Source organism: Astatotilapia calliptera, chromosome 14 (assembly GCF_964374335.1).
Source record: "Astatotilapia calliptera chromosome 14, fAstCal68.1, whole genome shotgun sequence".
Lineage (NCBI taxonomy): Eukaryota > Metazoa > Chordata > Actinopteri > Cichliformes > Cichlidae > Astatotilapia > Astatotilapia calliptera.
The window spans coordinates 29040460-29053048 of NC_137435.1; the positions used below are offsets into that span (position 1 = coordinate 29040460).

The window sequence follows — 12589 nt, forward strand, 5'->3', positions numbered from 1 at the left end:
ATAAAAGCAACAATTAGATATTTTTTATATAACAGAAAACAAGAAGAAAAACCGAGAAGGACTTCTAAATGTACAGATTTAGCTTTCATTAGTTCCAGCACAAAGAAAACACGTCCTTCCAGGTGCTCTATGCTCCAGCTGTTAGCTGTAATTGACTTTATAAATCAGGACATCGCGGCGACTGTGCATCTGCCTATTTATATTTCCTGCTGCCCAGCAGCCAGCAGTATATTATTGTGAGCTTTAATTCATACTCCTACTACCCACAGGTGTGGCTGTGTGGAGGCAGTATGGAGGTGCTGCCTTGCTCCAGAGTGGCTCATATTGCACGAATGAAGAAACCTTACCACAGTAACATAGCTTTCCACACACGCCTTAATGCCCTGCGTGTGGCAGAGGTCTGGATGGATGAGTACAAGTCCAATGTCTACCTGGCCTGGAACATCCCCATGGAGGTGAGAACGGCATTTTTCTGCACCAAGACCTCTCTTAGAGAGGATGCTGTCAGTCATGCTTGTCTGTTTGTGACTATCAGATGTCCATGTTCAGAGCCAAACAGTTTTTCTTTTGGTTCCACAATTTATGTAGAGACTTTAGGCATAATAACTTCCTTTGCTCTTGCAGAACCACGGTATTGATTACGGAGACATATCACAGAGGGTTGCACTGAGGAAGAGTCTGCAATGTAAGAGCTTTCACTGGTACCTAGACAACGTTTACCCAGAGATGAGGAGGTACAACGATACGCTGTTCTACGGTGAGGTGAGCCATGAAGGACAAAGACACAGGAAAAAGTAAGTTTGTAGATGTAAGATCTGATGTACAAATTAAACCACTGAAATTAAATAAATGATACTTACACAAAGTCCTAAGAAACTTGTATCTCCTCCACAGACCAAAATATAACAAGAAAGCAGGGACTCAGACAGCATGTACATCCACATCTTCTCAGCTGTTAATAGAAAATAAATGAGATTTAGAACTTTGTCTGATCCACACTGACACATCCTTGTTTTTAGCCTTTATACATTTTTAATCGGTAATTATTTTGGGGAATATTCATATTTTATGAATTAAGTCTGACTCTTTTTTTTTGTGTATTTAAGGTCCGCAATTCTAAAGCAAGCCACCTGTGTATGGATCAGGGTGTGAAGGAGAACCACACAGCCACCCTGCACCCATGCCATGGGTGGGGTCCTCAGGTACAACACTCTTCCTCACCACCATACTAAAGAGTATACTCCATCTTTTTCCAGTTGCTTTGCTTTCTCATGAAAACATACAGTGAGCTTCTCCGGTGATGTGATTTGCAGCTGTGTCTCAATCACAGGCTCAGCTGAAATCCTCCAAGGAGCGAGTTCTGCTGTCAGAATAAAATTGTGTCTTGCACTTTTTGTGTTGAAGCCCTGAGTCAGCCAGTGTCAGCTCTTCATCCCTTCAGCCCTAAGGGCCTCTCTTTTTAGCTCACAGTGGTAAACAGGTGCTTTAGGCAGAAAGTCAAGGCTTCAGTGGTAAAATGCTAAAGGAGCTAAAATTTCAATTCAATTCTGGAAAAATGAGTGCCGCTGATAGGTTTGTAGCTTGAACCCATCCGCTGGAACGTTAAAGGCAATATAATTACACTGCAAAGCAAGACACGAAGTAGGCAAGCTTCATGTTACTCGTGCACGGGAGAGAACCGGACAATCGCCGTTCCTTCGCTTGGCCCCAGTTGCTCTCGTCCGTCCTCCCGTACCACTGTCCTTTTATTGAGGTTACATGAATATGCATAAGTTCGTTAACATATGACGTCTACATACACACAAAGAGTAATAAATTCAAATTCAAATTTTATTTGTCACATACACAGTCATACACAGTACGATATGTAGTGAAATGCTTGGACAACTGCTCGTGACCTAAAGAAAACAAAAAAGGAAAGGCTATGAATAAGGTAGGAAATAAATATGAAAAATTAAAAAGGGGTAAATTTAACTAGGAAGGAATAAAATATAAATTAAGGTTAAAAATGAAATAACTGTACAACACAAATTAGAATGAAGGGTAAATTTAACTGGGAAGAATAAGATAAAATATATAAATTAAAGTTGAAAATAAAATAACTGTACAACAAAATACACCAATACACAGTATAGAACTATATAAGAATGTATGAAGAAATCTAAATATAAATAAATATATACACAATAACAGCAGCTGTACAAGTATTAACCGGAAATGAAGAATATAGTGACCAGTGTTGTGCAAAAACAAAGTCCAGAAAGTCCAGTGTGTGTGTAAGAACTGTATGTGTGGGTCAGTACTGTGTGGTGGTGTGATTGAGAGACCGTATCGCCTGCGGGAAGAAGCTCCTCCTCAGTCTCTCTGTGTTGGTCTTCAGGGAGCGGAATCGCTTTCCTGACCTCAACAGAGAGAACAGTCTGTTGTTGGGATGGCTGAGGTCCTTCACGATCTTCCTGGCCTTGGTCCAGCACCGCCTGCTGTAGATTGAGTGCAGGTCAGGGAGCTCGGAGCGGATGGTGCGCTCAGCTGACCGCACAACCCTCTGTAGAGCTCGTCTGTCCTGCATGGTGCTGTTCCCGAACCAGGTTAAGATGTTTCCCGCCAGGATGCTCTCTATGGTGCACGAGTAAAAGTTCCTGAGCACTTTGGAGGGCAGTTGGAAGTCTCTCAAGCGTCTGAGGTGGTAGAGACGCTGACGGGCCTTTTTCACCACGGTGTTGATGTGACAGGACCATGACAGTTCCTGCGTGATGTGAACTCCGAGGTATTTGAAGCTGTCCACTCTCTCCACTGGGCACTCGTTGATGACGGGGGTCTGGTAGTTCCTCTCCTGCTTAGTGCTGAAGTCCACTATCAGCTCCTTTGTCTTACTGACGTTTAGAAGGAGGTTGTTCCTCTGGCACCAGTTCTCCAGATTCCTAATCTCCTTCAGGTAGGCCGTCTCGTTGTTATCAGAGATCAGGCCCACCACGACGGTGTCGTCAGCAAACTTGATGATGGTGGTGGAGCTGGTAGTGGCCACACAGTCATATGTGTACAAAGAGTACAGCAGGGGGCTCAGAACACACCCCTGGGGGGCTCCAGTGCTGAGAGTGGTGGAGGCTGAGACATGTCCGCCCATCCTTACTGCGTGCGTGTGTGTGTGTGTGTGTGTGTGTGTGTGTGTGTGTGTGTGTGTGTGTGTGTGTCTGTGTGTGTGTGTGTGTGTGTGTGTGTGTGGACTGCTGATCAAAGGGTCAAACATCCTTGGTCAGGAAGAGGGTAGCCTCCCCCTCACCCTAGATGGTTCATCCTAGATAACACGGTGAGGAAGTCCTGCAGTTCATCTAAACAAAGACTAGACTAGAACAGACGCAACTACGTTAATCCTACCATAAAACAATAAAACACGGTATGACCTCTCATGCTCCCAAAGTGCTGTCTAATACACACACAGTTTGCAGACTATCAAGGATCAAAACCTCTACCAATCTACAATTAATTACAAAACTCTAAGCATATATAAGTAAATATTTCTAAGCATAAATGACAATCAACAATACAAATCGAACAGCCGCATCACACTTTCTTCACAAGACATGCTTCAGTTGCATTTTTTAAAGTTATCCTTTTGATGGAACAAAAAGTCTTCAGTTTTTATTAGACCACCAGTTTTTCACACTTGCACTTCCACGGAGATAAAAGCGACCCCATGGTGTCTTAGCGTGGGTTCTCTCCAGGTAGTCCGGCTTCCTCCCACAGTCCGATGACATGCACGTTAGGTTAAATGGTGACTGGCTGTAGGTGTGTATGCAAAACAGATAAAGCACATAAGTGCATAAAATAAAGTGCGATATGAATATCTGTGAAAAGATGAATGTAACTTGTAGTGGTCAAATATACTAGAAAAACATTTTAATAAATACTCTGTTCTTAAGAAGAAGCAGTGACATCTAGGGACCACAAGTGGGATTTTTTAAGATTTTGAGTCCAAACGCTGTTAAATCACCTAACTTTTGTATGATGTACTGCAAACAGGATGCAGTTACTCTGCAAAAAGACCCAAACTGGGCTGACTGGGTGGTTGATGGAAAGCTTTATCTTTATATCTTTTGCAAGGCATTGCAACCACTATTCATGCTTTGTTAGGAACAGAATGCGATATAAACAATTTCCCAATCAGTCTTTATCGTCAGCACACTCAAAGCCTCAGAGCTAGATGCAACCAAAGGAACTGTTTTATCTGCACTGCTAAAGTGGAAATTACTATTAATCTGAACGAAAAAGCTGAAGTGAAAGACACAAAGGTTAGAAAACAGAGCGGGAAGAATCTGACTCACTTCTGCTTTTTCTTTCTGTCAAGTTGAGAAAACTGCAGAATTTGGTGTATATAAAATGTTAGGGCTATATGTGGGTTAGAACTCTGCTGAAACAACACTGTGATTAGCAGTGATGTACAGGAAAATCTTTGTGTTTAGCACTCAGTGAAGAACAAAGACATGTTTTGCCTCTCAGCAGTATTGGGAACAACACCATCCTCTTGTTCAAAGCAGCAAAAAAAAAACCCAACAGCTTGCATAATCAAGGAAAATTCCTGCCAGGTTACCTTCAACTTGTACATCATCACATACTTATTTCATCGTTAGCTAATAAAGAGAAGAGTATTCACTCAGCCAGTTCAGTAACTTTCCGTTTACTGTATGTGTGACGTATCTGTTTTCCTCTTAGTTAGGACGCTACACTAAAGAAGGTCAGCTGTTTCTGGGACCCCTAGGCAGCACTGGTGAGGACACTCGTTGTGTGGTGTACGATCAGATGAGCAACTTTCCTCAGCTCCTCAATTGTGAAAAGGTGACCAACGTGAAACAGAAGACATGGCATTTCTCTCAGGTCAGAAGTGTAAAGAAATCTCTTTTTCAATGATATAACTGAGTGTTTATAAGAGAAACTAAAATTTACTGGCATAGAGTTGAGAGGAAAAGTATCTATATGTCAGATTTTAAAAGGGACCTATTGAGCTCATGTCTGGGTCCATTCTTTTTTCTCTTGGACTCTAATATGAGAGTAGCTTTGCATGAATCTTCATTTCTCTCATACTCAGCATTGCTGCAGCCCCGTAGTTCATGCTTTATCTGACAGAACCGCCTTTATATTCCGAATACCTCCGTTGAAGCCACCTTTCTTTGTGTTAAAACCCTCACAAACAGAAGGTTTTAACACCGGGGCCAGTAGGACTTCACAGATAGATCTGTCTGTTTGTGATGACTATATTAGGATATCATCTCTGCTATTACTGAAATCAAAGCAGTCTGGTTAACGGGGATTATTTGCACATAAATTGAGACTTTGGCTATGATTAATATGAACAATAACTGTTGTAAAATTATATTTATGCTAGAAAATAAGGGGTCCTCTTAAGACAACTAAACCCAGACTGCTTAAAGGGTAACAAGCGACTCAATATACCTTTTACTTTGGCATTGATTCTCTTTTTCTTTTAATGTGAAAAACCTTTTGTAAGTCAATTTTCTGTTGGTCTTTTAGTTCTGTTTGGGTAACCTTTAAAAACTAAAGAGTTACAGCCTGTAGCACGGGAAGAGGAGAGCTTGAACAGTGATGCTGCAGACCTTCTGCCACATCGATTCTTTGTCACACAGCAGGACAAGCAGTGAAGAGTCCTGCAGACGTAGAAGTCTTAGGGAAATAGGGAGACCTTACTTATTTTATATAGATGTAAGGTAAAAAGTTAGTGCCATTTGTTTAAGAAAGAGGTTGCAACAGTTCACATAAGGCCCGGTCTGGTTACATACTGTTCTGTCACCATCACGCATTGTTCACAGACCATCTGTGAAATCTGTTAAAACCAAAGTATTGTATCTCCTTCTGCCTTGCAGAACGAATCGATCATAAATCGGGCTACTGGACGCTGTCTGGAGGTGGTGCCGGCTAATGTTTACTCCGGCCACCTGCTGGTCCTGCAGCCCTGCTCGGGGCAGAGGTGGACCATCAAGAACACTATGAAGCAGTGATCGCCTGGCCAGTTTCATTGGGACCAATTACAAAGGCTATTTCCAAGAGCTGTCACCTGACGTTACCTTGGCCAGTGGACAATCAATGATGCGGGGGCTCCTTAGCTTTTGAAATAAGACTCAAAAATAGATGGCTTTAAGGAGACGAGTGATGAGGTGGTTTGGAAACAATTGATGTTTTTTTGTTTTTGTTAGTTTTTTTTTAAAAACATGGACATTCAACGTGGTGAAAGTTTAGCATGAGGACCATTTCTCTATATGAATTTTACAAACTTTCAATGTGATGTTGCCATAATTCCTGTGTGCCACTTCTTTACAGTGTTTAAGTTTTAGTAGACATTTAATCGACCAAAAGCGTGTTCTTTCTTATGTGAAGGGGAAAAAAAGTTTCCATCTTCCATCAGTCTTTCTGCAATATTTCATTCATTTTGTGCCACGGACCGGCCCTAAATAACTAAAATGTGTTCATAACACACGGGAAAAGACACAGGGGAACTGAGGTAACGATAAAAACAATAAATATGAACGATAAAACGAAGAAAAAAACCCCCGGTAAACCATAAATTGCACACCTGAACCTCAACACTCGCGGCCCGGTACCAAACGACTCACGGACCGGTACCAGTGCATGGCTCGGGGGTTGGGGACCGCTGGTCTATGGTACTTAGAAATTAAGGAATGGCTACTCGTGACAGGAGAAAATTTTACACAGTTTAGCAAAAATGCCTGAAAAGTGATTCTTATGTTTTTCAGAAAATTCAAATCCTTGTAAATATTTATAATTTGAAGAAAAATATGCTAAAAATATTACTTGGTGTACTTTTTTTTTCAAATCACCCCAACAAGGACTCTGGGCTAAATCTCACTTCTATGTTTTATGGATTCTGACTTTTATTGCTATTTTTCCACCAAGCATTCTGTAGCATCAGATGCAATATATCTCGTAGCATGAAGTACTGTAAGCAGTTGGGTACAAAGTTTCTTTGCGCTAAGTTAATTTATTTGGTTAACTGCTGTGTGCCATAACTACTGAAAACCTAGTCAAACATAGGAAGCACTTTTTTGGACAAAGGGTTGGAACATGAACGAGAGAGGAGGATTGAATCAGGAATGCACAAAAGTACCAATAGTGGAAATGCAGGAGGCCTTAAAGGCTGAAATTATTAACGTACTGAGATGTATATGATGTCATATATTAAATTGCATAAGTGTGATCAGCTGGATTTTTGCTCCCAAGATTGTCTTCCAATAAACAACTGGTTTCCTGGGTTGTGCTTTGTTACTGTGTTTTAGGATACATCTGCAGTCTTTAAATTTGTCATACTTTAATTAGTATGCTTATTTTTTTCAGTTTAATTTTATTTTCAAGCTTGTTTGTAATTTTTTGCTGCTAAACTCATGCTTTATTTTGCTTTTCTGGACTATAAATAAGGTAGAGACAGCAAAGATGAGCTACCATGCTGGCCTGCTCTCCTTTTAACTGCTCCATCCATTTTCATGGTTGTGGTCAAAATATTTTCGGCATGCTGTGAGATTAGTCCTCAAAATCATCCCCCAAAATAGACTACTTCAAAAGAGATTTCACCCTCAGCTTCCAGCTGCATGGCATCTGCTGTAACTTACACCAACTCGACTTAAGAGTACTTTCATCACATTTTTTATAAAAGCGCTTCTACACAATATTACCCAGCCACAAATAAAGCAGCCAGGTGGCCGAACATTAAAGGGACTGTTCTATAAATGACAAGTTATGGGTTCAATCCTGAAGCAACCATATGTCCTGTAAATAGTGTCCTTGAATCAGACACTGACCTCCTACTGCTTACTCTCGCTAAACTGCTCTGGATGAAGCATCAGCTTAAATGCTTAAGATGTAAATAAAACAGGAGGAGACTGCTGGGAGCACAAGGGCCTGTTTCTAGCAGAGAGGGGGAGAGAGGAGTGAGGCGGCTCTGAGGGACAGAGCCTGCATGCTAACATAACACTGAATGCTGATCAGACTCTTAACGAAGAGACTGCTCATCGTTCTCTGGCGTGAAATAGGATTACCATATGTTGGTTAAAGTCCTGCTAAATGTAAGCCAGCAGTAAATGCTAACAAGGACAAACTGATCAAATAAACTCACTGCGTTACTTAGATAAGGTTGTATTTATGGGGATGGAAATTTGTATAATTTGTAGATTTTAGCATGTAAAAAAATGGAGCTATTTTTAAAGGATGACAAAAAATCTAGAAAATGAATGTAATTCATTGACATTATTGTATCATAGTTTGCATTGTTCTGACCAGCAGTGTCCTGCAGCTCCCTGTGAGCACTTAATGAAAGAGGTTATGGTTTAATGTCAGAGCAGAGAACTCACAGTTGTCAAATATGATTTTGCTCTAATATGCACCATGTGGCGCTGTATGTTTTCTGTGATTGGAGGGTAGTGTCACTGCAGCTGTCACCCCAGCCTGCTCTCTGCTCTGCCTCGGGAAAAAAGCAGCAGAGATACAGATGTAATTACTTGACAGAACAGCAACACTGTATGAAAATGTGACAATTTCATAAAACCCACTGCAGCAAGGGTAACAGATGATACAACACACAATACTGTGCACAACTCTTTAGGCACAGATGTTGGCAGCGAAGCATGGTGAAGCATCCCGCTGTTTTAGTTTTTGTTGTTTTGGGGGTTTTTTTGCAGAGAGCATGTCAAAACTAGAGACTAGAACTACAATTAGATCTTTTATCATGCAAAATAATCAGATCGCTTAAGTTCATTCTGTAGCGTGACAATGACCCCAAACAGAGCCAGAGTAATAGCTTCAGAACATGTACTGAATGTGCTTTATTAAAGGGTTTTTATCAGACTGTGATTTACGTTTACTTCACCTTATGTGTTCATTGTTGAGTAAAAGCTATTGATACCAATTATTTTTATACTATATCCTCACTTCACAGTGAGAATCAAAATCTGTTTCTTCTTTCTTTTGTACTAAACATGTTCTCACACTCTGGAGCCATTTTGGTAACATCTCCAGGCACTTATTTGTCCAATTATTTTTAAGCTATATCTATATTAACTTTAATTTCAGTGATCATAAAAGTTATATACTAGAATAAAAACAGTTTTAAAGTTTTAGAATAGAATAGGATAAACCTTTAATACTGCACAGATGAGAAATTTGGGTGTTACCCAGCTCTTATGGCAAGGGGAATATAAAATATAAAATTGAAAAATTTATAAATTATAAAATTTGCTGACTTTGCACCAAAATGGCTCCAGAGTGTGAGAACATGTTTAGTACAAAAGAAAGAAGAAACAGATTTTGGTTCTCACTGTGAAGTGAGGATATAGTATAAAAATAATTGGTATCAATAGCTTTTACTTTTACTTTTACTGTTAGCGCCGGTGTCCTTCTATTATAGTGATACTAAACAAGGCAGGAAATTATATTTTTATTCTACAAAATGAAATGAATGTATCTACTCTGCAGAAGTGTTTGTGAATTTCAACAGATCGATTAGCTTGCTGCATTATATGTATGAACTGCATTTTTATCAGTTGCAGTTTCACCATCTCAGTGCCTAATGCTTCCCTCTTGTGGTGTCATGGTGGTTAGAAATAAATATGATATGTTATATGAAGTATATAATAAAAGCAAAGGCTTCACGTAAAGAGGGATTGGGACAGCTTTTAAGCAGGGTGACCTGCAGTATCCCACTGATTAACAGCCTCAACTGACACGTTCATGATGACTTTTGCTTTGTTCCCATTCCTCAGATCGATTTTCCCTTTATAAGGTTTGCTAAACCAGATGCTATATTTATGCTAAAAGTGGCCATAAAGAGTAAGGTCAGAAGGAGGAAAGGTAATACAGCAATGAAGAATAAAGGCAAAGTCAAAGACCGATTCCAGCTTTAAAAGCTATCTATGTATTTTTTTGTACATAGATTTATATGAAAAAGATGATCTGATTTCTAGCAGCAAAGGGCACATGCAAAAAAGCATTGGCAGGATAAATTCAGTTAAAGCAGTTAAATCAGTGCAAAGGTACAGAAAAATACTTATATTAGTTTGGAAATCAACAAGCAAAGAAATCCAGATAGATGTGATTTTTCCCATTCAATAGTACTTTTAATGTTCATAATTAAAAATGCTTTTGATTAATTTTGTCAGTAGGAGTAAAAGTTTGATGATTTTTTTCTCAGTTTTACTGCTCCATTAATAATAAGTGTTTAATAATTAATAATAAGTGAATCCAAGTTTTACCCCAATGTTTCCACCATTCCTCTCACCTAACCCTCATTTCCTCTTCAGGCCTTGCCTTTCAACCACACACACCCTCTACAGCAAATTAACAATATCTGAAAGTCATGTCCTTAAGAAATAAGAGGGGAAAATCGAGTTAAGACCCAACACAGGACCTGAAAGGTGCATCTAGCCCTTCAGCTGATTCATCTACCGTTTGCTGAACCCTTGTCAGAAATTGTTAGAAGAAGAAGAAGCTATTCTTAAGGATGGGAAACTCTTGATTGATGGAATCTTGAATATAGAAAAGTAACAATGGATTTTAATCCACAATGTAATGCCATTGGGAAAGCATGTGATTGGCAAATGCATCATTTTTCAGGATAGCAATGATCCCCAAAATACTGTCAGTACAGTAAAAGCATACCTGGATAGAAAAACATACAATAGAACAGCATCAGTCATGGCTTGGCCTCCCCAGAGCCCAGACCTCAATATTACTGAAGCAGTGTGGGATCATTGTGACACGAGAACGGAACAAAAGGCGGACAACACCCAAAGACGTGCTCTGAATATCCTTCAAGAAGCCTGGAAAACTGTTCCTGTGGAAATGACAAGAAAACTAGAACTGAAGAATAACAGTTACAATGCCAAATATTGACTTTCAAGCTTGTTATATTGTTATAAACTCTATTTTACGTATATTTCCATTTATGTTTGCACATGTTCAATAAAATCATTGCTCCTGAGGCAACGAGGAATGGCTAAAGATTTCTGCCACTACTCCATAACAAACATCAACTAAAAGTGTTTGATAAATGCATTCTATTTGCTTTTTTAAAAATCACAAAGTGAGAGATTTTTTTTCAATTTAAGTGAGCATTATGTTAATGTTTTAAATGTCATGGCATAGGATCAGATCGCTTCAAAGTAAATTATATTTTGAAATGTACAATCCCTTAAACACTGTGTCCTGATCTTGAACTAATAACTACTGAGATCTCAAGTCTACTGCATAATAAGACAAACAGCACCATTTAGAAAATTTCTTTTTATTGCAAGTATTCTTAATGCTTTGATGTTTTGTACAGATTTTCATATTTACAGTGATAATTAGTATTCGTCTAATAAATAATACAACTGAAAGTCATTCTCTAGCCTACATGTTTAAATATTGCACGTGCAAAGTATGTATAATATGTGCTTGTCCAATAGATATGCTGTCTTAGCAGCTATTTACAATGTTACATAAGAAACAAATGTGGGATCCAACCACCATGCTACTAAAGAGACACTGTGCGTTTCCCCTCCAAAACAAACCCTCCACTTCAGTGATGGAGTCATGCAATTATTCTACTGGGGTGAAGACAGTTTAATTACAGCATCACTGCAATAACAGTATCCATCCAAAAAAAAAAAAAACATCAAATAAAATTTTAATTATTTCTAAATAAGAAATTCGTGATAAAACAGTTTTCCAATTAACCACTACATAACAGTAGTGTCTAGTTCTTATTTGGTAGGAAATGTCCACCAGTGCTGTAACGTTTTCAAAAATAATAGTAAAAGAAAAAAAGCATTTTGATGAAAAACTAAACCAGCGTGACCTACTGTATAAGTTTGTTTAGGCTGCTTTTGCAGCAGTGCTCTTTATAAAGTCTCCAGGGTGTGATAGTAATAAATCATCTGTGAATGAAACCTTTTACACGTTTAAAATCACTTTGTCTGCCATAGGCAAGAAATCTGTTCCTATAAATACACCGTTTAATTATGTGTTCGCATTGCAACTGCTGCTCTGCCAGAAGTGTAGGTAGAGCAAAGTCAACCTATACATTATACATATCCTCATATTTGAACATTCAATATCAATATATTTTCCACATATTGTGAATATAACGCTGAGTGTGCAGAGAGGGAGAAACACGCAAACACCGTGACGAGACAAGAGCACGGGCAGTGTGATGTTACTTCACCTCTAGATGGCACTATTGCACAACCTACAACCTTCTGCATCGTTTCACTGGAATGGATGACAAGTACAGTGCAAAAACAATAACAGGAACAAACTGAGTCCGATATGATATACATATTTATGCCAAAAAAAAATGCCCGTTTGATCTTGTGTTTCCATGTAGGAACAGGGAAAAATGTCTATATTGTGTTGTCTGGTTCACCTCGGCAGAGTTCTATGGCTTTGGCAGGAGGGTTGAGAGGAAACAGAAAGGGCCTTTACCGCCTGCACCTGGCATGTTTGTGATGAAGCAGCTGCCTCTACTCCTGCTGAGCCTCCTCCCTGTACCTCTGAACCCGAGTGAGCAGAGAGCACCGACGGTCATGCACAC

The 12589-nt window shown here is 39.4% G+C and overlaps 1 pseudogene across 1 annotated transcript in view; it reads left to right on the plus strand.

The window, feature by feature from the left end:
* LOC145419925 (polypeptide N-acetylgalactosaminyltransferase 17-like) overlaps positions 1-7279 on the plus strand; it is a 29735-nt pseudogene extending 22456 nt beyond the window's left edge. Inside the window, exons 6-10 of the transcript XR_013901186.1 lie at positions 270-455; positions 625-762; positions 1107-1202; positions 4711-4872; positions 5877-7279. The product of XR_013901186.1 is annotated as a polypeptide N-acetylgalactosaminyltransferase 17-like (transcript). The remainder of the gene's footprint in view (positions 1-269; positions 456-624; positions 763-1106; positions 1203-4710; positions 4873-5876) is intronic.
* The last annotated feature ends 5310 nt before the right edge of the window (positions 7280-12589 follow it).